Source organism: Fukomys damarensis, unplaced genomic scaffold (assembly GCF_012274545.1).
Source record: "Fukomys damarensis isolate Sample0158 unplaced genomic scaffold, DMR_v1.0_HiC HiC_scaffold_17, whole genome shotgun sequence".
In the NCBI taxonomy this organism is placed as follows: Eukaryota; Metazoa; Chordata; class Mammalia; order Rodentia; family Bathyergidae; genus Fukomys; species Fukomys damarensis.
Genome location: NW_022900929.1, coordinates 64,417,376 through 64,444,664, shown reverse-complemented (window position 1 = coordinate 64,444,664; position 27,289 = coordinate 64,417,376). Strand labels below are relative to the sequence as shown.

Here is a 27,289-nt window from a genome sequence, read left to right as displayed (position 1 = left end):
GCTCAGGCACATTTGTTAGAGAAAATTTTTTACTAAAAAACCCAAACATAATAGTAGAAGTTGCACAAAGTTCAATAGCAACAAAAAACATAAGAAGAGTAAAAAAAAAAAACAAGAAACAGAATTCCTACAAAAGTTCATTATTCTCAAATAACTGAATACTAGATATCAAAGTAGATAAAATGTGAAATAGTTTTGAAAATCATTTTACACTGATCAGTGAATTAAAAGAAGATACAAATAAACATCTGTCTGAATTAAGGGGCACAAGACATGAAAGAATTACTCAATAATGATATATATATTCTAGAAAACACTACAAACCTTCAAAATGAAAAGCCCAATAAATCAATATTTAAATCTCAGTTTAAAATCGTACCAATAAGTAGAGTCAAAAAGGGGAAAGAACAGAAAATCAAGGCAGACATGCAGTCAGTAGTAAAGATAAGATGGATGAATGTGATCACTCAGTAAGAAAGAAAAAAATCATGAACTGAGTATAGAAGACATCTGAGAAAACATTAAAAGACTAAGCATGGGATTTGTAGCATTAGAAAAATAAGTAAAAATACAGGCAAATGTAATAGAAAATAAATGGTGTGGAAGAGTAGCAGAATGTTTTCCAAATCTGAAGAAAGAGATGAACATTATGATTTTAGAGGCATTTATAGCTTCAAGTAAACATAAGGAAAGAAACTCTCTGTGAAACATTATAGGTATGATGCCAAAAATTCACAACAAAGAAATAATAATAATAATAATAATAATAATAATAATAGTAATAAGCAAAACAAGTAAAGAAATAGCAAAAAACACTATTAATGGCAAATCTATCAGAAACACCAGATTTCTCAACAGAAACTATAACAGCAGGTCTGAAATGAGTAGTTTTCAATCCATGAAAGAAAATAATTGCCAAAATAGATTAAAATAGCCAGTAACATTGTCCTTTAGAATCAAAGGGGAAATAGAGGTTTCTTAAGATAATCATAAACTAAATAAATTCATGATAACTAAGCCTGCTTTGGAGAAGTTATGTAAAGTATTCACACAAACACAGAAGAAAGATAAAACTGACCAAGAGAATGTGGGAAATAAGAATCTCATTAGAAGGGTACATAAATAAGTGAGAATAAATAATGAATGAAACAGTAGAAAATAACAAAATGACATAAATTAGAACATACCTGTACCACTTGGATCATGGCTACAGTGGTGTTTGAGTGTCTGTGTCTGGATGGCTGAGCGTGGCAAAAAAATCCCAGAGAACCAACTCCCTAGGTGATTTTCTTCTTCTTTGTGAGGGAAGCTTGCATTACTACTTCAATCTCATTACGCTACTAGTTGGTTTAGGTTTCATGTGTCTTCTTTGTTCAATTTTTGTAGGTCACATATGTCTAGAAATGTATGTGTGTCTTTTAGATTTTCCAATTTACTACAGTGTAAATTTTCAAAATTGTCCCTAATAATTATTTGGCTGTTCAGGCTATTCATTATTATATCTCATTTATAATCTCTTTTTATGTTAATCAGTGCTTTTACTCTCTTTTTAGATTATTTGGCTGTGTTTATACATAAATACATAACTATATAATTGCATACATAACTTAATGGTTATTGGCTTCAGTTTAGCAAAATTGTTTTATGCATTATAAAATAATATACAAACATATAATACTTTTGGAGATTGGAATATAAACAAATTTTTCATGATGAATATATTTTATTTTCTCTTAAAATATATCAAAAAGTAACTTTAAATTCCTTTTATCTTCTTTTGTTTTTAATTTATTTTATTGGTACACTTAATGTATACAATATAATGGCATTCATTATTGGAAATTTGTACCTTTACATAATCAGTCTTGATTCTTATTTTTTCCCCATTCCCCTGCCCTCCCTTATTTTCTATTAAGATTCCATTGCTAATGTATACACAATAGAAACTCAAATGTTCTTTGCACTTAGAAATATTAATTACTTAACCTAGATTAACTAAAAACGTTTCCATATTGGTAGAGAAAAGAGAAGTTGAGTAAAAACAAATGAGATTTATTTATCTTCCTACTCAGATCAGTGTTTTATGTCTCATTTTTATTAGAGTCACATTGTTGGGTGAAGTCATTGATACAAATTTCATGGTTTAAAACACTAAAATTTATCTTACAGTTTTGTATATCATAAGATGGACATGGGTCTCTCTGGGAAAATATCAGTGTGTGAGTTGTGCTGATTTCTTTTGGGAGGCTTTGGTGAAAATCTATTTCCTGCTCTTAGGGTTGCTGTAGCATTTGGATCCTTGTAGCTATAGAAGCTAGCCTCTTGTTTAATTTCCACTTGTCACTCAGGTCTACTCTCACATTTTAAGGCTAACAACATTTCTTTTCACTTCTCCATCTTCATAGCTACAAGGATGCATACAATCCTTCTCACATCTTGTCACCCCAAGTCACTCTAGGACCTCCCTCTCTGTTTTTAGGACCATAAGAGATCAGATTAGGTATACCCTAAATATCCATAATAATCTTACAGTTTAAAGATCATTAGATTAGCAACTTTAATTTCATCTGCAAGTTTAATTCTCTTTTGACATATTCAAAAGTCATGTCAGTTAGGAATTAGAATCAAGCATCTTCTGCCATTATTCTGCTTATACAGTCAATAAGGAAAGAAGACGGTTTGTTAAAGGCAGTGACATAAATTGTGTTGGCTGAGCATGGACTTTAGATCTCTAACAAACACACAACACACACACACAGAAGAAAGAAATAATCACTTTCCTCAAATAGAATCTCAGCAAAGAAATTTGGACATAGAAACTAGATAAGGAAAGGGAAAAATAAAAACATTATTTACACTAGTATAATTATCTCTGACATTTATTATAACTATCTCATGAAATAGTCATCTGGGAATGTCTAAGAGCTCAAGGTGCATTATGTTGGCACTAAAAAGAACACACACACACACACACACACACATATATATATATATATATATATATATATAATTTTTAGTCCATTAAAGGGTCTAATGGAAACTGGTAATCCAATGTTACATAATGTGGGTCAAGAGCATATATAAATATTGTATAATTAATCTAAAGAGGACTTTCATGATTTGCCTGAAGTAGCCAAGAGATATTATTATTGAAAAATAATAATACAATTATTTGTAAGTCCTTTTTTTTTTTTTTTTTTTTTGGTACCGGGGATTGAACTCGGGTCTTTTCGCTTGTAAGGCAGGCCACCAAAGTGCTGAGCTAAATCCCCAGCCCAGACCTTATTGTTTTAAATATGCGGATATTTATAACTTTTTAATGAGGATGATTAGTATCACTAGGACATCGAAGTGCATAATAACTAGAATATTATGTAGCTGTTACATGAAAAATGGATATGTTGGACAAATGGACAAATGTATATCTGATGCAGAGCAGAGTGGCATGGCAATTGACTTCATCTTGTTTCTCAGAATGCTGTGCAATTTAAAATGTATAGATTCTTTGGGGCTTTTACATAAGCTTCTTTTGTATTTCATGTTGTTTATAATTCATTAAAGGAAATTTATATCAAAAATTTCAGTCTATGGTTTAGTGCTGGTAAATGAAAACACAGATAACACAGCCTACTCATAATTAAATTAGAGTACTTTCAATACTTGTAGTTTTTATTTTGTAATGCAAATTTATAAAAGTAGAAAACCCACAATCTAGATAAAGAGTACAGTTCTATGTTTTATAGAATGTTGTATTAAAATTTAAGTTTTCTTATAATTTGGTTGGGGTAATATCTTGCCTATGAAATAAAATCTGATATGAAAGTTTTACAGTCACTTCTCAAGAATGCTTATTTTTTAGTTTTCATTTTTTCTTACTGTTAGGCAATAAATCCATGGCATCTTACATACAAAGCAAGTGCTCTGTAATTGGGTTATATCTCTGGCCCTAGACTATCTAATTAAATGGTAATAAGTGTAACAACTGAAATTCTCACATACTAGTCCATCAACAAGTATCATTTTCAGTGTTTCAGTCATAGAGACACAATATTCTACACCCACAACATGAAGAAAAGGGTTGTTAATATGACTTACATTTACATTTTAGGGGAATTAAGTCCATGGTTGGCCGGTTCCACAATAGAACCATCATGGCAGACTGGTCTGAAGGAATAAACATGCTAAGTTCATGGCAACTGGAAGTGGAGCAGAGAAACAGTGCCAGACAGGACAAAGCAAGGCAGCAATATTACCCAAGGTTATGCTTCCATGACCTAATTAGATACAGCAGAAGTGTGCTTTAGTAATTTTCTGGGTGATTCCTAAGCCAATCAGCACAATAAACTTAAGCACCACATTATGTAAAATGTAAAATGACTTTGGAAAAATTTTGACAGTTCCTCAGTAAGTAAAATAATGTAATAATATGGCCTAACCATTCTACTGCTAACCATATATCCCATAATTACACTCATACGTGACTGTTCATGGTAACATTGTACATAATAATACATAATACCTAGAAAATATAAATAAATCAAATTATCTTCAAATAAGAGAGACATACATTTAATATAGTACACAAATACATTGAAATAGTATCCAGATTTGAAATTAATAGAGTTCTGATATTTACAACATCATGATCTTTCTCTAATAACTTTTATTCTCAGTGAAAAAATCCTGACATAAAGGTCAAGCTATGTATACTTCAATTTATGTGTAATGTACACAGTAGGCTTTCTATGGACTAAAGCAGTATATTTTGGTATTCAAGGACAGAGGGAGAAAAGAAGCAGGGTATGTTATTGCACATATAATCCCATTTGGGGTGATAGAAATGTCCTACAATGAAAATGTGGTGAGAATAATAAAGCAGACTGAAATACAGTATATAATTTAAAAGGGCAAATTGCATGGTACTTACATTATATTTCAATTAAAAGTACTACTGCCCTTTAGTATTAATTACAACTCTAAGATAGTCTAATATAAAATGCAATTGGACAAATAAACAGAAGCTTAAATATGTAGCTATAAAAATACATAATATATGTCTCTAGATTTAATTATATCTCTTTTTTTTTTTGTAGTACTGGAGTTCAAACTCAGGACCTTGCACTTGAAAGGCAGGTGGTGCCACTGAGCTACATCCCCAGCCCCTAGATTTAATTATATCTCTAGGGCTAAGAGATAGATAAACTTTACAGTTCTAAAATATTCTCCCTCATGATGACTATCTAAAATCATGATTCTCACTATTTAATTTTTTTATGGATAAGAGCACCTGGAGCTCATAATTGGAAAGGGTTTTACACTGGCCTATTTCCATCAATTATTGGTTTTAAAATTTCAGTAACAGTCTCTTAGACTTAACTATACTTCAGCTACTATTTAATTGAAGATGTCAGAGAAAGAAGAGATTTAGAACTTTGGTAATGATACTATTTTCCATGTAAATATGAATCCAAATTTTTTCAATGTACTTTCTGAATATTAATACATATTTGGCATATTTAGATGAAATTTTATACTATTTATTTTCCAAGTTATTCTATACTTATGAAAATAACACATTTTAGGACTCAATTATTAAAATGTTAAATTTATTGTTGAAGTGAAAATATTTCCAAGAAGAGATATATGCTTAATTAAAATTTTTATATGCATAATGAGATGAAAATGTATTTTATATATTAAATTTAGAGAGTAGTTTCTATCATCAGAAATATATCAATTTTTATATTTTTCATTAGATATGAAAGTTTATTCTGTCATAGTGATTATTTTTGGCATGAGTTATACCTTAATTTTCAAAATATTCTAATTGGAATTCCTATTTTAATAATTCTGGTTATAAGTAATATTTTACATCTCATTAGGAAACTGAAAGGTATAAAATATAAATAATTAATTAGGGAGATTTTATGTTTCAAGTGTATATAATGGAAAGCTAAGTAGTTAGTATATTTACCTCAGTTAATTGACATGGGTTTCATACAGTGCTTTCCAAGGAAACTACTAGAACAGTTTTAAGGCTGAATTTTGCCATTTTAAAATATCTTTTTAAGTGTTACAACTTGTACGCAGATTGTTCTGGTACAATAATAGTTAGAGCCTTTAAAGAGATGATGAATCTTAGGTCCTTAGGTGACATCCTAATCTAATTTGATGTGTATCATTATGAGATGAGAAAATGTGGACACATTTAAGAACAGACAGTAGGAACTGGATGTTTATTTATGCTCCCTAAATTCCTGTATCAAAATCCTACTAATGTGCCTATATTTAGAGATGAAAGTTTTAGGAGATAATCAGGATTAGAAGAGACTGTGAAGATGAAGCTCTGATCCAATGAAAGTCTATTTTGTAAAATAATGTCACAGAAAAACTGGTGAAATCTAAATACTCAATTATCAAATGATATTTCACCACTATTCATTTCTTGCTATTTTTTGGATACATTTTTCATGGTTATGTAAGATGTTAACATTAAAGAAAGTGATTTAGGGAATTTTAGTACTTTATTTTCTACTCTCCTGAAAGTCAAAATTCACTTCAGAATATAAAGTGTTTTTAAACATCTAGGAAAAAATATGTTAAAGTGAAAAAAACATCATTGGAATATGTGTGAAGTGTATTTATCTGTACTTTATATTTTGTTTAATTAATATGCATATCTAACTATATTTCAATATCACTCCTTGAATATTGTAGCTAAAACAGTGGTGTATATCTGTCAATGTCTTCCTCTATTTCCACACAATTTTGACTATTTTATGCCCTTTTTTATTTTCATTGATTTGAAAAGTTTCATTTCTGTTGTTACTCTTTAAAAACTTGCTGCTGGAGTTTTGAGATTTTAGTAAATGTAGAGATTAATTTGTGTGTCTCTAAAATGTTTAGTTTTCCAACTCATGAATGAAGTATATATCCTTTTTATTTTGGTCTCATAATTTCTCTCAGGGATATTCTGTAACTTTCAATGTATGAGACTTAAATACATCATCCCCAGCTCCAGGGAGCTGCAAAAAGAATTGATTTGCCAGGTGTTGGAGCAGCCAAGTAAAGCAATAAGCCTAAAATGTAATAGCAGTCAAATATTTAAACACTTAGTTCAACAGTGTAAACAAGAGTTTAAAGGTAGAAACAGCACTTACACTCTGAACTTCTCCATGGGGCAGCACGCAGGTGGAGCCAGCTAAAAGTAGAGGTCAGCACATGTGGAGAACCTTGAAAAGTCTTCCCATGGTTCTATGGTCCTGGGAAGAAGGAGCAGAAGGTATTTGGCTAAGAGTGAAGTACTGAGTACTGAGTTAGAGTGGAGAAAAATATTTTCAAATTTCCTAATAAGAGGGTTCCAAGTGCTAAGTCCTGAGCTGTGAATGCAACTTTGGATGAGAATGTGGGCAGCCGGGGCACAGGAGCCTTAACTGCAAATGCCTTGTGAGGCACTGACTGCACCAGGTCTTTGAGGAAAGCAATTCTCTGCAAGGTCTGCCAGTAAAGCCTATGTTTGGATCTAAGAATTTTCCCATAAGTGCTTGTCTCCTCTAAGTACTTCATGCATGTGAAGGAAATTCTGAATTGCATTTTAATGCTGTTTGTTGTTAGTTACTAATACATTAGAAACAATTTTCTGAATATTTTCCTTTTTATTTGAAACTTCAACATGTACCTACTTTAGTAGATAGTTGCTCTCATATTTCACTATTATGTGTCTTGAAACATGTGAAATAAAATGTTTTTGGTTATATCAATGCAATCAATCAGCAGTAATTAATCTACTTGCAAGGGAGGAAAACAATCACATTTATTCAAGTATATTGTTCCGCTTTTATTACATATACTTTTTTTTGTAGACTTATGGATATTAACAAAATTTCTTATTCACTTCTTTTATATTTCCTATCACCTTGATATCTCAAAAGAATTAATAAAACATAAGAACAAAAATTTTAAGTATGCATAAACATTTTCCAAACAGATGGGAAGACTGAGAATATTAGACATAAAAACTCAATTTGCAAATGGGAAATCATAGCTAATTGGGTAAATTGTAAAGTGAACACAGAGGGGCAAGAAAAGACTTTGAGTTTTACGATTAGAGAACAGGACCCAGCACATCAGAGGAGACTGGCAGCAGCTTGCAACCCTCTGGTAGGATGGCCCCTTTGACCCAGCGCAGCAGAGGCGAATAGCCATACCCGTACCAACACAGCAGTGTTTGTGCACCCCCACCACCCTGAAAACAAGAGAAAGAAGGGCTCTCTCAGGCTTCTAGATGAAAATTGAGGCCCACTGGAAAAGTGAAGAAAATCTGCAATAAAAGCACACCACACCACCATAATCAGTAAGTCGGAGGGACCAGCACCTCACATCAGAACCTGCATTAGCACCTTGGAGAGTTCAACCCAGCAGGAGGACGGAGATCTCAACTTGGGCCTTGCAGCCAAAACTCAGCCTGAGCCTCAGGAGACAGCTGCTGGCTTGCTGAGGCTAATTAGCTTAGAACTGCACACTCCTGCTCACAATGTATATTGTGTCAATACAGGCATACACTGAAGGAGGGCCTCTCTTTCTATTTGTATTTTTTATTTTCAAAGTGATATTGTTCACTTATCTTTAATCATTTAAAATACTTTTATCTTTTCCTTTTCTCAATTTTTTTCTTTTGAACTTCTTATCTCCTGTCCCTCCCCACCTTGATATCCATTACTCTCACTTTTTGTTCCTATTTCTATCCTAATTTAAATATATTTTTGTTCTTTTCCCTTTCTTCTCTTTTTCCTTCTCTCAATTGCTATTAGTTTTAAAAGAAAGTGATTACAGTCCCTAGCCTCCCTACTGTTGTCAGTTTATTCTGTTTTGGGATTATTTTGTTCTGTCTTCTCCTCTTCTCTTCAAGAGCTCCCTAGAGTTTGTGCAATGTTCCTGTGTTCTCTGACCTTACTTCTAACCTTAATCTATCCTATCTATCCCTCCCTCCCCAACTTCTGCTAAATTTCAATTCTGAAGGGTGACGTTGCTATATTGAAGAATTTACTCACAATAAAAATATTTTGCACTGGTCCATGATTTTGATTTCATTCACACGGTTAAATAAGATAGACTAATAAATACAAAAGATTGTCATTTTCTAAGCTATACTTGGTACTATTGTGTTGCTGATTATATTACTTGGCAAAGGTGTTATGATAGATCTAATCAGTTGTCCTCTCTGGTATAATGAAAATGAGTTGGCCTCAGAGTCAATAGAGACTCAGAACCTAAAGACCAGCTATATCAGGAAGATTGAAGTATTGACCCAGGAATTAAACCAAGGACAGTATCAACAACAAAAATAGAAATGAGAAGACATTTAAACAAGACACAAACACAGACTTCCACCTCATCAAAGGTAAACTCTGGGGGAAATGAGGTGGAAAAGTCTGACAGTCAACCATCCAGACACCCTGAACAGAGAGCATAGGATGTAAAAAAGCAGATAAATGAGTCTCTAGAAAAATACAAAACAGACATAATTTCATAGATAGCCACAGAGATGGTAAGAAGAATGAAAGACATGATTAGAGACTCACCAACAGAAATAGATCAAAAATACATGAGCTGAGGGCCATGATGGAAACCATGAATGAACAGCATAGGAAAGATGTGGAACCTGAATCCATGAAACAGATTCAAAAAGATAACCAGAAGATTAAAAAAAAAACTCTATGAAAAGCATTCACAGCAGGATGAATGAAGGAAAAAATAGAATTTCAGATATAAAACCTAGAATTGAGGTCTTTGACCATGTAAACGGAGATCCCTTAAAAACAGTAAGGGATAATGAGAAATTGATCCAATAACTCTTAGATGATTCCAAGAAGAATAAAATAAGACAGATAGGCATCTGTGAAATAGCAGGAGAAAGTAAAAATGACATAAAAAACTGATCACAGAATGAATGACAAAATCTTCCGAAATAGAGGGGAAGAATTTGACATACAGAGAAGTGATGCAAATAGGACTCAAGCTAGCCATGATAAAAATAAATCTACACCTATGCACATAATAAGCAAGATCCCAGAAACCAAACAGAAGAACAAAATACAAGTAGTGAGAGAAAGGAAACAAATTACATGAAAAGGAAAGCCCATCAGAATCACAGCAGACTTTTCAACAGAAACCCTCAAGTCAAGGAGAGGCTGGAGTGAGGTATTTCTAGCCCCAAAAGAAAACAACCTACAACCTAAAGTGATGTATCCTGCAAAACTGCCTTTCAAAACTCATGGGGAAATAAGATACTTCCACGACAAAGAACACCTAAGAAATTTCATGAACAATGGACTGGCAACCAAACACTTCTAAAAATTATCCTGGAAAAAGACAATGAAGGCCAGAACTCCATGAGGTCCAAAAGTGCAAATAAAACAGGAAAGTCAAGAATTAAAGTGAGAGAGGGAAAAATAAAAAATAAAAGAACCAACTAAAGGAGAATAACATGACCATAAAAAGTCAATACATAACAGTTATAATCATCGGTGGTAGTGGCCTCAATGCACCAATCAAAAGAAACAGGCTGACAAAAATGGGTTAAGAAGCAACATCCAGTAAATACTGTGCAAAAGAAAGCTACTTAATCCACAAAGAGATTCAGAGACTGAGAGTGAAAGGATGGAAAACAGCTCTCCATATTGCAGGAGCCTGGGATAAATTTATTCTTTAGGTATTAGTAGATAAAAATTATTATTATTAGGTATAATTTTAGATATTATTTAGTTATTAATTAGGGATCTATTTTATTTGCAGACAGAATAGATTTCAAAACAAAACTAATTAAGAGAGACAAAGAAGGTCATTACATCCTTGTAAAGGGAACAATACAAGAGGAAGAGATGACAATCATAAATATATATGTCCTGAATACCAATGCCCCTGATTATACAAAACAAATATTCATGGACCTGAAAAACAAATAAGTACTAATACAATTGTAGCGGGGGACCTCAAAACTACACTGGCACAAATAGATAGCTCATCTAGACAAAATCCAACAACAAACTAACAGAACTTAACCAAGTCTTAGAACAAACAGACTTAGTAGATGTATACAGAATTTTCCACACCACAAAATCAGAATATACATTCTTTTCAGCTGCACTCAGGTCATTCTCCTAAATAGACCCCATGCTAGCTCATAGAACATTCTTAAATTAGTGCAAAGAAGTGAAGTTATCCCCTGTATATTAACAGACCATAGTGCAATTAAACTGGAAATCAATAGCCTAGGACACCACAAGAACTTCACAAACACATGGAAATTAAATAACACGGTGCTGAACAACCATTAGGTCAGAGAGGAAATTAAAGAAGTTAGACAGTTTCTAAAATTACATGATAATGCCAATACAACATACAAGAATCTCTGGGACACAATGAAAGCAGTTCTATGAGGGAAATTCATAGCAGTGAATGCCCATACTAGGAAAACAGAACAAGCTCAAAACAACCTAATGCTTAACATTAACCTCCTATAAAAAGGAGAGCAAGACAAACTGAAAGTTCATACAAAGGAAGAAATTATAAAGATCAGAGCAGAAAATAATACAATGGAGACTAAGAGAATTATACAAAAAAATCAATGAATCGGTTACGTTTTTGAAAAATAAATAAAATCAATAAACCCTTTGCCACCCTTATCAATAAAAGGAAACAAAAGGCTCAAATTCATGCAGTTAGGAATGAAAATGGTGAAATCACAACAGATCCAGCAGAAATCTAGAGGATCATCAATACCTACTTCATAAACCTGTACTCTAATAAAATGGAAAATACAGAAGAAAGGGACAGATTCCTAGATGCATATGAACTTCCAAAGTTGAATGAAGAGATAGAACAAATCTACAAACCCCAATTACATTCAGTGAAATTGAAAATGTCATTGAAACATTACCAACAAAGAAAATCCCAAACCCTGATGGCTTCACTGCTGAATTCTATAAGTCATACGGAGAAGAACTATCACCAATTCTCTTTAAACTCTTCAATGAAACTGAAAGGGAAGCAATACTTCCAAATTCATTCCTCAAAGCATGTATTACTTTGATTCTAACACCAGGGAAAGACCCAACCAAAAAAGACAACTACAGTACAATCTCCCTAAAGAACACTAACGCAAAAATTCTCAATGAGATACTGTCAAACAGAATACAGAAAACCATCAAGGAGATCATACACCCTGACCAAGTCAGATTTATCACAGTGATGCAAAGATGGTTCAACATAAATAAATCAATAAATGTTATACACTATACTGACAGAGTCAAGGACAAAACCATATGATCATCTCCATAGATGCAGAAAAAGCAATTGAAAAAATTCAACACACATTCGTGATGAAAACGCTACAGAAAATTGGAACAGATGGTCATTTTCTCAGCCTGATAAAGGCTAGCTATGAAAAATCAACAGCCAATATCATTCTAATAGATCAAAAACTGCAAACTTTCATGCTAAAATCAGGAACAAGACAAGGATGTCCACTGTCACCACTCCTGTTCAATACAGTTCTATAAACATTAGCCACAGAAATTAGACAAGAGAAAGAAATAAAAGGAATAAAGATAGGAAAGAAGGAAGTTAAACTGTCACTATTTGTTGATTTCATCACACTCTACATAGAAGTTCCAAAAAAAATCTGTCAAAAGTCTGCTGATTTAATTGACAGATTCAGTAAAGTAGCTGGACAAGGGGAAGAAATGAGAACCAAGACCTGTCATGTAGAGGTACAAGATCTCAATGATGAATGCAACTGTACTGTATCCCTAAAATGTATCAATAAACTCAATGAGAAAAAAAAGAAAATAAAATTGTACAAATTATGTAGTACTCAAGTAGGAACACAGAGTTGTCAGTGTGGTGGTTGGCTGCCCTACCTACAAAGGATAAAATTTCACAGTATGTTTAGAATAGGCTATGTTCCTTATTATTGTAACTTTTCCTAAAGCTTAACTATTCTACATTCTCTACTAGCAACTATAGACTGTCTTCAAACTCTGCTAATATTTCAGAAGTTCTAAATTAGTTCATCATGTACTTTATCTTGAATAATCTAAAGCCTTTACTTGCTTTACTCTTTTGTTTTATGATTGATGCGTTGAGTATATGTCACTATTTACAGGAATGAAATAAGTATGTGATATATTAGGGATCCCACAAGTTCTATACTTACACCTTCCTGCACACATATGGATCAGCAATCACGGTTTACCATGATAATCAGAGCCAATAATTCAAACTGATTATATTACAGTAATTACTACACCTGCTGGTACCCTGCTAGGAGAAACAGTCTCATTAGCTTCTGTCACCAGTACTAGGACAGAAAAGCCTACACATTCAGGGATTGGAAATAAAAATTCTGTAATTAGTTTAATAAAAATGATTGTTAGAACAAAATTATACTGATTTCATTAATCATATCAGAAAAAACCTGTACTGAACACTCATTCAATGTAAATAGTCTGTCTTCTAGGATGTCATTCTAACCTTCAGAGATATTTCTGAAAGCTAGTGCCTTAGGCAATAGAACATTTCATTGCTATATTAGGACTAATGAGTATTGATAATAAAGATAGAAAAACCTGATCATAGAAAAACCTGATTCCATATCAGAAGCTCATTGTTATAATTTAACCTCTCTAGATATATGGATATACCTTTTGGGGTGATCTACTCAAGTGCATATGACTATAAAACATGAATGTCCTTTTATTATCATAATCAGAGTTTTATGCACAAGCTTTTCTTCAAAACTTTCTTGCCTTGAGTCCTCTACATTTTCTGTTCTCAGACTTCTAACTAGCAACCCAGTGATTTTTCATAATAGTCTATAAGTCCTTGTCTTAGGCAGTGGTTGGAGAATCTTTTAGAGACAATTGCCTAAACTGCAATCCAAAGCCCACTAATTTATTGCAACATTCCAACACTGCAATTAAACTTGGGATTTTAGTTTAGGAAAAAAAACTCATAAATTAGAAAGAAAAACATACAGTTATATAATAACTTGATCTCTCATGTTCAGACATTCAAAATATTAGACTGTGATAACATACAAGGAGCCACTTTCAAAATGAACAGTAATACTTGGGGATAGAAGTTATATTTTTTCACCATGTATCTCAGGGAAACCAGGATAAGAATATCCTACAAGAGACAGCTTCAGATTTCATAAAACGTTCATTTTGATCCAAAGAGTCCATTAAACTGGGCATGGTGGCGCATGCCTATAATCCCAGCACTTGGGAGATTGAGGCAGGAGGATTGCTGTGAGTTTGAGACCAGCCTGGGCTACATAGTGAGTTCCAGGTCAGTCTCAACTACATAGTGAGTCTCTGTCTCAAAGTAAATAAATAAAATAAAGAGTCCATTAGCCTAATTGGATCTGATGGACTGTTCTTAATATGAAAAGATACATAACCCACAATGTGGCTGTATATTTCACCACACATTGATATTACCCTGAACCACATGATCAAAGGACTAGTTCCTTTTGTAGTTCATGTTGCCTCCCCAAATCCAAAAGGGTCTTAATAGTGGCCATGATGTGTAGAAAGTAGAAGGGAGTGCAGCAATGCATTCTTCAACCTAACGGAAAAGTCCTGGCAGAACTCAGACCTTTGTGGCCATGATCACATCATTTCTGCGGCCGGTCATTGAGTCTACATGAGAATTATGTTCAAACATTTGATCAACATGCATCTTTGTAGGATATACAAGCTCTTGCTTTTTGGATAGTTAGCATGATGCCATATTGCTCTTATTATAGTGGATCAGCATGATATTCTCTTTACTATTTAAGGCTATAAGATTCCCTAATGACTGCTCTTTCACAGAAGCAAAATATTACACAATCTTAATAGGGCAGTAAATATACTGCTATATTTCCCATATCAAATAATTATTTTTATCTCTTTTTCTGCAGTCATTGTAAAAAACACATTTTCCTTTTCATTAGCCACATATACAGTGGTAATAACACTATTATAGTTATTTCTCTCATTCCTGAGACAAAAATACCCAACACCCAAAGTTAAAGGGGGAAAGATTTATTTATCTCATAGTTTATAGATGTTTTAGTCCATAATCAGCTGGCTCCAAGGCAGGGTAGCCTGGCAGAAGGGCGTCACAAAGAATGACACCCACATGGTAGCTAAAGCAACTAAGGGAAGACAGGCTTCTTTCTGTCCCTTATATAGAATCCAGGCTACTGGGATTAAGGTGCTGGCAAACCAATCAATGGAGTGATTTAGTAATCACCTACCCTTAATCCAGCATCACATCTTATAGATGCATCCACTTATAGTCCCATGAGGCTTGGGGATACATCTAGACCTAAACCATAACAAACATGTTTCCCACAAAACCACTGATACCGTGGCTTCTTTGTGTAAATTCTGATATTTTGCTATCACTGTCTATGTGTCAGGGTACAGGGAAGTGATCAAGATTATAATACAATAGGAAACCTACCTTAGATGTTTTGATGGGGGTACCATACTCTACATTGTCAGGTTAGTTTCAGTAATGTAATGGTTCCTTATCTCAGCCCAGGCAGAAGGACCCTTTCACAGCTTTAAATACAGTAGACCCTTGAGTTAGGAACTCAGTAGGTTCCCAAAGGATGGTTGTAACTCAAGTTGGCTGTAGGTCAATACAACTGAGTTCTGGGGGTTTATGTGGGTACACTCTGTACATAAGAAGAGGCAGAATTAGGTCCATTAACCTAATTCAAGTTGTTCATGTGTCAGGCCAGCCGTAACTTGAAGGTGCACTGTATGTGCCTTTCTACAGTAACGGCTCTCATGTCATGTGTCAGTAAAGCAATGTGATGCTTTTTGTAAGCTCTGCTAGTTGTTTATATTCACAAAAATCACATCTGACTTGTTTCTAAAGCTTGTGCAACCTCGCACCTCTGTTTTCTGGACTCAACATTATCGTTTATTACCAGTTTCTCTCCACTCCCAGAAGCAACTTTTGAATTATCACTAGATTAAAGTAGTAACAACCAATCAGTTTTTCAAGGATTCTTCACCTTTATATAGTATTGAATCGAAGGTAATGTTTATGCTTACTGTCTGAAATTTGATCCTAGTTTCACACTAATAAGTTATGATATTTCTTCACAGATTCTGGCAGAAGTCACACAATCCCTGTATTAAAAACAAATTTCTTTATTACTCATGAAACAACAACCTGCATGATTTCATCTAGATCAGTTTCTTTCTCACAGTATGGTAGGTTAATCTCTTTGATGATCACCAGTAACCCTTGCTCACCCTTGGATAATTCCTTCCTTTTGCTTGTTGATGGAAACTGAATATTGTGCACTCTTATTCTCACGACTGTTGTACACTATACCGCACCATATAGATTATCATGAGTAGGTATCATCCACCCAGAATATTAATCATGATAAGATTTTATTGTCAAGTGAGTTCTTTAAGACAGAAGGTTAACTCTGTCATGTTACTGAAAGAGAATGTGCAGAGATATATACAGTTAGTTTTGAAAAAGTGAATGTATTAAGGTTTTGACTATCCCATGGGGTGACAAAGCATGGGTCTCTGAGTGCCCTGTATGAGTTGACAGCGGGCTTTGGAAGACAAGTGGAAAGAAAAAAAATATACCTCAGAATCTGGGAAAATTAATTCTCCAAAAAAGTAATAGGATTCGAAGAAGACTTGAGCTCCAGATAAGAAGTGTAACTCCTGTTAACATTTTGATTTTAGCCAGGTGAGAGCCTAAATAGATAATTCAGACATCTTGTTCTTAGTCTTCTGACAGAGAGCAACTGTGAGATAATATATTCATGATGTTTAAACGCTGATTTATAGTAACTTTATGCTACATTAGAAAACTAATACACTATCCTATCAACTGCTACAGTAGGGAACATGAGGCTAATGTGCATATATAGTAAGCTGCATGCACGTTAAGTGTGTGTCACTTCTGAGGGACCTCATCTCTGAAAACCAAATATTTTAATATAGAGAAAAGCAAAATTCTGCCTCTGATCCCAGGGGAAGAGAATCATTTAATATACAAGTTATTTTGTAATACCTGCATTCTGGGGAAATCCTCCTTCACAAAAATGTATGTAGCCTTTCCTCACGATAAATATGGACACTCGAATGTTTTTCTGTCGAAATGCTCTAAATGCTCTAATAATGCTCCCTCTAAATGCTCAATTTACCTGAGTGTAATGAAGATATTTATATCAAAAAGTAAGTTCAACATGATGAATTATTCCTTTTATGGAATCGTACAGCATGTCTTATGTAAATAATAGCTTTTCCTGAAATTTATATAAGTCAAAGACAGGCAACTGGTATTACACAATTATTATTTAAATTTAACCTGCAATTGATAGACCTACCAAGGAATCCCAGAACTAATTCGTGAAGGAATACTCACACCAATAAGCTAAGGAACTCCTGTGAGGCCCCACCTTTCTTTTAACATTTCTGCAGCTTCCTCTATCAGAAGTGCCGGGAATAATGATAGACTTTTGGGCATTTGAATTACTTCCAGAACATAAGGGTTATTTTCAGTATTCAAAATGAGTGAAAGACATCTTACTTCTCTGGATTTGATTAGAACATTTATCATATCATTGTTAGAGTACAAAAATAATGAAAACAACCCAAGTATGCAAAATTAAGGAGCTGGTATATGGTATATAACTCTGTAATGTTAAATGAGAACAACCAGACACACAGGCTTAAAAGTCAGATATGTAATTCTCTTATTTGAGAAACCCAGATAAAGCAAATGAAGAGACAGCTGTTAAGAAGTGAGATAGATCTTTTTTTAAAATGAGAAGGTGATCAAGAAGTGGAGGGAGAGGGCCAGGGTTTAGCTCAGTGGTGCTGCCTGCCACACAAGCACAAAGACCAGAGGTTGATTCTTGGTATCAAAAAAAGAAAGAAAGAAAAAAGAAATGGAGGGAGAAAGGAGAGAGGAAAGAGAAGGGGAATTAAAACAAGGAATTAAGATGTGTTGTGTACATGCACCAACTCTACAAAAGGAATGTGAACACTTTACAAATATGTACTAATAACAATATAAATAGATTGTGTGAGACTTGACAATTTTGACATGTAGGAAAGAGGTGCTAGAAAGGAAGGAATGGAGGATGACTCAGCCTGTAGTTTGGGCAAGCAGGAAGACAGTAGTGCCATTCACACCAGGACAAGTAAGGAAAGAGCAATATTGGCAGGAAATAAAGGCTACATTCACAAGGAAATATCAAGAGTAGTCATGTACTTCAGTGTATTGAATCTAGTTTCCTGTTTAGTCCTATTGATTAGGGAGATGATAAAACAGGCTCAGAGAGATTACATAATGTATCCAATGTTACCAAACCAGAATTTTGAGTCTCGATTACAACTCTTCCTGATTCCCAGCCTACCACTCAATTTCATCAAAGCTGCTGTGCCAAAGATTTGGGAGCCTTGAGAAAGTATTTAAAAAAAAGACATGTGAAAGATACCAGGTAGAGAAAAGCAGGTAGTTTTGTTTTGTTTTGCTTTGTTTTGGTTTTCTTGTGTGTGTGGTGCTGGGTATCAAGCCCAGGGCCTCATACTTTCTAAGCAAGTGCTCTACCATTGAGCTTCATGACCAAGCCAAATATTTTTCTTAAGTCTTCCTAGATGGATGATAGGAGATAACAACAAATGTTCAGTAACTCATATTAGGCTTATTAAATGGGATGTTTTATTATATAAAGTAGGGAAGACCACAAATTGATACTTAGGAAGATGCTAGAACCTCTCAGCATCTTTCTTTTTTCAGGTACTGAGACAGTCTGAATGGGTGGTGCTCTGACAGTGCTTACATTGTCCTAGGGAGGGAGAGAAACATATGAATAGAGTGACCATACGCAACAAACTCTTCATTTTGGAATAATTTTGGATTCACAGAAAGATACAAGGTAGTAGAGAGAACTATGGGATACTCCTGGCCTCCTTTAAGTATCTCAGTCTGCAATATATTACTATATTTGTCAAAGCTAATAAACTTTCATTGGTACATTGCTATTAGTTACTGCACCAGTTTTAGGATATAATCTGCATACTGTAATGGGAGCTTAGTGTCCTCTGATTGTTGCGGTTTCTCAACCATTGCTAGGATTTTTTGAAGCATGGAATTAAAAATATATATATCATATGCAATATATAACACACTGTTCAGAGTTTATAAATTGAAACTCTTGCCTGCCTCTTCTGAGAAGCAATAAAGGCACAAATTAATCAGTGAAAATAAGACACATGACATCTGAAGCTATAAATCACGGTGTATGTGCAAGAGTGCCTAAGAATGCTTTATTAAGGCACTGTATTCACTGGAATTTTATGTTGCACATTTAACCAAATGTATTGCCAGTGAAGAATAAATATGTTTATTGAACATAAAAATAGCCAGTTATATATCTAATACTTCTCTTTATACTGTCAAAAACTATTAATTCATAGAAATTAGAGCCTTGGCTAAAAATATTACTAAAGTAATGACACAATGAACTTGAATAGACTGCGGTATTCTAGAGTTCCATTATTTACTGAGGAAAAAGAAAGTTAAAGAATGAAATAAAAGGCATTATACCAGTGAAACAAAAAAGGTTATAAGAGAGCATTATGAAAAATTTTACAACAACAAATTGGATAACTTAGTAACATATATCCTAACAAGACTGAACCATGAAGAAACAAAAAAATAGAATGAATCAGTAATAAGCGACAGAATCACCAATGAAAGTTTTTTTTTTTTCCACGCAAGAAAAGCCCAAGTCAAACAACTTCCAAATAAAGGAGTAATATCATTTAAAGGAGTAATGTTAATTATTTTCACTCTTCCAAAAGTTGAAGAGGAGGAAGATTTCCAAGTTTATTTTAGCAAACCCCAATACTAAAGCCCTGTAAAAACACTACAAGCAAAGAAAGTTACAAGGCTCAATTCTTTACTGACATACATACAAACATCCTCCACAAATACTAGCAAACCAAACTGAAGTGCACATTACAAGGGGTGACTCACCATAATCAAGTGAGATTCGGCCCCGAGAATGGCAAATCAAATGAAGGTCCTAAACCAAACGATCATCCCATTACAGGCAGAAAAAGCACTGTACAAAATTCAAGAATATTTCATAATGAAAGATTCTGAACAAATGAGATAGAGATATATAGTTATAAAAGTTTGGATCAGATGCCTTGTACTTTTGGACTACTTTTGGCCTCGTATTGATTTTCTATTACACTTTATGGAACTCTGACTGTATTCTAACCATACTGGCTCAGTAGTCCCTAAAATCCTTCCTTCCTTCGCTCCCCTTTATTCCATTCCCCCTTTTTCTTTTCTTTCTCTCTTCATTTATTTGTCTTTCCTTCTTTTTCTTCCCTCCTCCTTCCTTCTTTCCTTTTTTAATTTAAAGAAAATTTTACTATTAATCTTAGTTTGTTTCTATACAAGATACGTTACATATCTGAATTTTTTACCTGAGTTTATGATTTCTTCATTGTTTTTACTTATTAGGTTCCTCTTCATTCAAATGCATCATAGTTGTATTGCAGAATATGCAGAGATAAAGTGACCTTTGGAGTACAAGCCCAAACTGCCCACAATACATAGCTAGAGATTAAACTGTAGCCTAGAGGGCTGCAAGTCCAAGTAGGATCGACACTTATTTCCCTGAGGAACGAGTGCTCTGGCCCTTGTCCTACCCATACTCCAATTACTTAGTTAGATTTGTCCTAAATCATTCATGCAAGAGACCACCTTACCCTTCCCTGTATCCTGCATGAATTACTGCACAGGTCTCTTTTTGTCCTTGGTTCTATCAATAAAAAGCCACAGAAGCTTCAGACTGGGGCTGTTTTTCCCTGAAACTCTCTTACACTGAGGGCTGTCAGTTAAGGCAACCCCACCGGGCCTTCTTGGAGTTCACATTGGGCTTAGACTCTAAGTAATCTCTCAGCCTTTGAGCCTTGCCAACATCACTGATGCAACATTTTATCATCTCCCGAATACTAAAATGGAACCTAGAATTTAGAAGATGCTGCAAAATTAAACATTAAATGACTGATAAATAAGAAGTCACCTAGCACAAGTGTTTGTGTAAGTAATTTTCCTACCATATAATATGCTTTATGGCACTGAAGTTTTATTTAGGTTTTTATATAACTATGTGCATTAACTCCAGAGAATAAAGAAATGTAGGCTGTGTCGCTTGGAATAAAGTTATATAAAAATGTCAGTATGTATGGAGAATAGCAAAGGAAGAAATGTAAAAGTCAGTGAAAGATAGAGATTAGGCTAAGAGAAATTTAGAAATTATGCCTTAATATATTTAAGTAGAGCTGATTCTCTCATGAGATGTTGGCTTGGAGCATTAGGTGAAGCTGGAAATGTAAGACTAACACCTAGTAAAATGAGATACCTTTAGGTAGCACAATCTCAGTTTATATCATGCTGAGTCTGCACACACCCATTCTTCTGAGTGTGGATGGACATAATTATATTGAACTTGGCATCTGATTTAAGTGAACACTTAGAACTGAGTAGATACTTCTTTACAAAGGTCTAAGAGGAAAATATTTAGTATCTTTAATGAAATTATTTAAAGTAAGACTGTATAAAGCTTCTAATTTTGTGCAATTTTTAAAATCAATAATATTGCTTTTTGCCATTTTAATAATTAAGTAACAAATTATCAAGGGGAATGTGTAGTTCATAAAAGTGAATATTTATTTCTAATTTTCCTTTCTCTTATTATTCATCTGTCTCTAAACAGTTTTAATCTTAAACCATATATTTGGTCACTTATTCAATTATAAAGTAGAATGATGATGATACTATATTTAAAAAAAGAGATGAAAATTCTTTGTATGATGTGTCTAGAAAAAAATAACTGAAAATGTTCTCTTACTGCATGACCTGTCCAAAGTGCTATTATGGCATAAACACAAAAATTTGAAGCCTTCAATATTTTGATTCTTACTCCTGCTATTTGTTTTATAGTTAGAATTTATTATATACACATACACTGTGTATCTTAAAATGTAGGGGAAATTATAATTTTCACTTAACTTCAATTCACATTAAAATTGTAAAATGTATTTTCCATTATGGCAGAGAATAACACAAGTATGTGGAGAATAAATATAAGGCTTTATATAAATATAAAATATGAAAGTTTGAAAAATTGTTTTTGCCACAATGAAATTAAATAGGAACATAAGCATATTAGAATTTCAAATTAAAGAGGTTATATTTTGTTTTCAAAAAGGTCAAATGAATGAAATACAAGATCTTCAGTAAAAATATTGATTTCATAATAAAGAACTGTAATTTCATCTTTACCTAAAATGAAGAAAATATGAGTGGATTCCAGCATATATAGATAAACATATGTAGATGCATATATATCATATAGAGATAAATATATACTTATTGAATACATATACAGCAGTATAAGCAAGAAACGTAAAAACACACACAAATATACACCTTTATCAAAGTTTTTGATTTGTACAAAATGATCAAACGAAGAGAGTTCAATTCTGGATCTTTTTATCTCAGGGAAAAACAAACAAAATCAACTAATGAGAGGAGATATTTTGGTAGAAATTATTTCTATAGCCAAGCCCAAGTAATTTAGAAAATGTAATTTTCCCTTAGATAATTAATAATACTTCATTTAGGAGCTAAACCTAAGTTTAGTGAATGTCCTCTCATTGAAAATTGTGAGAAATGAACATTTCATATTTATTCAGAAAAAACGTGTTGTTTCACAAGCATTTGGAACTCATCCAAATACAGCTTACACATTTATAAATTTACATTTTCACTCTATCTGTATACACATTAATTCGTATATGCGGTGTTCTAATTCAAGAATAAAAGTTTGATTATAAACAGTATATATCACTTATTTATCATTATCAAAACTACTTTGCTACTCATTTTTTACACAACTTTCAATTTTTTTCAGAACTCTTACTGGGAAAGAAACATTTATTTTTCCCTCAGGTCTTTGTAACTTTGCCCTAACTTGGTGAGTTATCTAAGTTGAAGTTGCTAAACTATGGCTACATATTCATTCCTTATTTATGAAGCTGTTTAAATATTTATTATTTCAACTAATGTAATACTTAGAAATTTAAAAACAAAATAAAATTACTTTGCATTTCTCTGAATTACATTCTCACTGGATATTTTTAGTTGTGATGGAAAACCTACCATGGTTTTACATGAAAAGTCATCTGTTGTGTTTCAGTGAAGGATAATAAACAGTTTTTCTTCTAGAAGAATTAGAAAAATAGAAATAAAGGTCATGGATGTTATAATGTTGAAGAAGTGTCACTTTACTGACATATGAATATATCTGAAAGAAATGTATAATTTAACTGGAAATACTTTTCTTGTTTTTTAATTAAGCAACAGATCATTATGATAACTGATTGCAATGCTATTATTTCATGAATTTAAAAAAGCATAGATGGCATTCCACTAAATAGATGGTGAAAATAGAACTATAATTCTATTAAAAAACAGGCATAATGATACAGTTAAATATGTCTGAAAGCAAAATTAAATATAAAGGAATAATTTTGAATATTAGCAGTAGTCAAGTGTTTAAAGGTATAAAATATCTTGTTTTCATCCCTTAGGTCTTATGAACATAGGTCTTGATTCATAGGGATATTTAAAATAGAGGAACTTATTACTACACATATTTTATATCACTTTTTTAACAAATGGAAAGAAACAACCTGCTTTTAAATACAGTAAAGTATAGTACATGTTGGTTTCAGAAAAATGTTAGGACTTAAAGCCAAAAATTCTTTCAAAAACATATTTGTCTTTAAACGCTAAGCATAAAGATCTAAGTTAAAAATTTTTGCTTCCTTTAGTTTGCAGAATAATGTTATCTCAGTCAGGACAACTAGAATCAGTAGAGTAAGAGAACAAAAGACATCAACTATCTTTAGTAAAGTTAGGAAAGCAATTCAAGAACTGAGATTTTTAGGTAAAGACGAAAAATTCAAAATTTTTGCCAATAGTAATTTCAATACATACTGTGGTCAAATGAACAAAAGTATGCTTTTCATATTGTAAAAAGTATAATTTTATGAGACAAGATGTTGGCATTTTATTCTATATAAATGTGACATGGAAAATAACTAATTCTAGGTTTTAAGTCTCCAAGACACTATAACTTTAGTGAACAATATATATGCCTTTAAAAATATGTTTTCAAATGTAAATGACTATATTATTTCTAATATTACTGTAGCAGTAGGTAGTATAGCTTAAAGACTTTAAGAAATTCTATGAAGTACCAGAGTAGCAAAATCTCTGAACAGTATACAGGCGGTCACAATGAAGATAAATGTCTTGAAGACATTTCTAATTTAAGCTTCAAAATGTGCACCATTTTATTGTCTAACATTAAAGAAATTAATGGCAATGCAAAAAAAGTTAGGTTACATAGGAGAGTTGATGCCACTCTCTGGCAATTCTATGACAAGTAACAGAGATATCAACATCCTTTTCTATCAAGCTCACCTCGGAATCCTGAAAACCATAGTTTTATTTTCTTTTCATCTACAAATAGGGATAGACGGGCCGGGGATTTAGCTCAGGGGTTCAGTGGCCTGCCTTGCAAGCGCAAGGACCCGAGTTCAATGCCCACTACCAGAAAACAACAACAACAAACAAACAAACAAAAACCCCAAATAGGGATGAAGTTTTTTCATGGAAATCTAACCAAATCCACTATTTCTAGACAAAAACATCTTAACTATCACATTAATGTCGTTATATTTCAGAATTACAAACACTGAAGAGGTATTATCTTAGTTTCCATTTTTTTCCCTAATATTGGTAATAATGCTGGCAGCTTTTATTTTCTTTTATACACCAACCAAACCCTGAATCATTCTTCATAATATTAATTAGACAAGAATCTTTGCAATGAATTTGAGGTCCAATACTGGTTCATTTTAACAAATGTTATCTTCATGGTCTGTGTGAAATTTATTAAAGATCTTTAACCAAATATCTTTCCAATATCTGACTTTAAATATGAAAAAAATCTCAAAAACAATTTGGAGAAATTATCATACAAACTCAGTGTAAGGTTAGAAAGTAAATAAGATTATAATACTCTGCAATGCAAGAGAAAATTACAAAAATAGAGGAAGTCAACAGGTTCAAAGACTCACAAATACATGAGAATATGGTAAGTTAGGGAAATCCAAGCCATTAAATGGTCGCACATGAAAAAGCATGGACAAATGACTCTTTGGCATTCCATTATGGCATCGTTAACCATTACAGTAATACAAATGGAAGCCACAATTAGATATGACCTCATACCTGTTTGAATAGCTTTTGTCAACAAGCTATTTTATCTGAAAATAGATAACAAATGTTAGTGATGTCAAATGATGTGGAGAAAGGAGAATAGCTATACACTGTTTGAGGAGTATGAGGTATACCTGTTATGGGAAAAATACAGGGATTTCTCAGAAAACTAAAAATGGAAGTTCGTTATGATCCAGCAATTTAACTTTTGAGAATAAATCCAAGGGAATTAAAATCAAAATGTTAATAGAGTACCTGCATTCTCATGTCTTTTACTGTACTATTTAAAATATCAGAACTATGGAATCATCCTGGAGACATCCATGGGTGTATTTATAAAGAAATCCGATATAGTCACAAAAAGAAATGCTGCTCAGCCTTAAGAAAGGAGATTTTGTCATTTTTAGCAAGATGCGCACATCTAGAGTACATTAAAGAATGACACATGCCTTATTATCTAATTATTTGCTCAATCTAAAGGGAGTTGAGTGTCAAGGATGTAGAATAGAAAGTCGAACGATGGTTACCAGAGGGTGGAGGATGTAGGGGAAAGGAACTGGAAGTCTTGCTAAGGACACAAAGCTTCAGATAGATGGGAAGAACATATTTCAGTATCTATTTACATAAGCAAGACAATCATCAATAGCATTGCACCGCACAACTCAAAATAACCCAGGGTAAATTTCACACGTGTTAACAAGAAATGACTTAGGTGATGTGATGAACATGTTAAAATTTTTGAGGCGTAACTTTTACTGCTTTTTTGAACAGTGAGCTACGGCCAGAATGTGTTTTTAACCCATAGATTATTATCATTTTCTGTTATTAGGAGTGTATCTAGATAAAACTTCTTCTAGAAAGAGAAGTTCCCCCTGCTAAAAATACTAAGAAAATGCACAACGATTTCATTTATGTTCAGTTGACGAAAGCATAGTAGTATACATGTTAATTACTTGTTAGAAAAATTAGCATTTTATAGTGTTTTTATTATTTGTCCCACTAAATATGATACTTAAGCATATTAAAAGAGCACATGGAAAAACTAATTAAAGTTGTACTATATTTTATATCTATTGCATAAAATGTGTAAAAACACTAATATTCAATGTATAATTTTACAAAAGGAGTTTAAAGACTTTTTTTTTAACAACAAATAATGATCTAGGTTTTGCAGGCATTTCAAAAGACAGTACTAGCAATGTAACTACTTTATATGCCACAAGTGTTTTACAGAAATACTGTTATTCACGCTGAATAATAAGTAGACTTTTCAAAAAGAGTAAAAATTGATTGTTCAAAAATATTTCATTGGACACATTTCATGAAGGTAATGTGTGTTACTAATAGTATCTTAGATTTGTGTTAGCAATGATGAACATGTTACTTTGTAGTAGCAGTTGTGTAAGAAGCTACTTGAAAGAATAATTCATCAGTATTCTATATGAATTACATGGCTACTTGGTTCTACTGCTTCTAACTCCATGTTAAAGTAGGATATTTTAGGAGGAAGCAGAAGTGAATCTCATGGTAGAAAGGAGTCAAAGAGTGAGAAAGAACATAAAGAAGGGACCAGGAATGAGATACAGTCCCCAGAGGCATGCCCTCAAGGATCTACTGTCTTCAGATATAATCCTACCTCCTACTGTTCCCACTCCCAATCATCTATTCAGCTAGCATTCATGAATGGATTAAAGCATCGCTGAAGACAATGCTTGGGATCCAATCATAGGACAAAAGAAGCACCTCTGAAAATTTACCCCATTTGTGTTCTAACCTACAACCCATAAGCTTTTGAAAGGCAAACCAGATCCAACCCATAGCAAGAAGTGTGATATAGAATTCATCACATGCACATTATTCTCTTAAGAGCAAT

General features: G+C 33.1%; 1 long non-coding RNA gene across 1 annotated transcript in view; it reads right to left on the bottom strand.

Annotated features, from left to right (window-relative positions):
- Positions 1–7,256, bottom strand: part of LOC117286542 — a 273,040-nt gene extending 265,784 nt beyond the window's left edge. Inside the window, exon 1 of the long non-coding RNA XR_004517723.1 lies at positions 7,161–7,256. This is a non-coding gene — a long non-coding RNA (uncharacterized LOC117286542). The remainder of the gene's footprint in view (positions 1–7,160) is intronic.
- Positions 7,257–27,289: the final 20,033 nt, after the last annotated feature.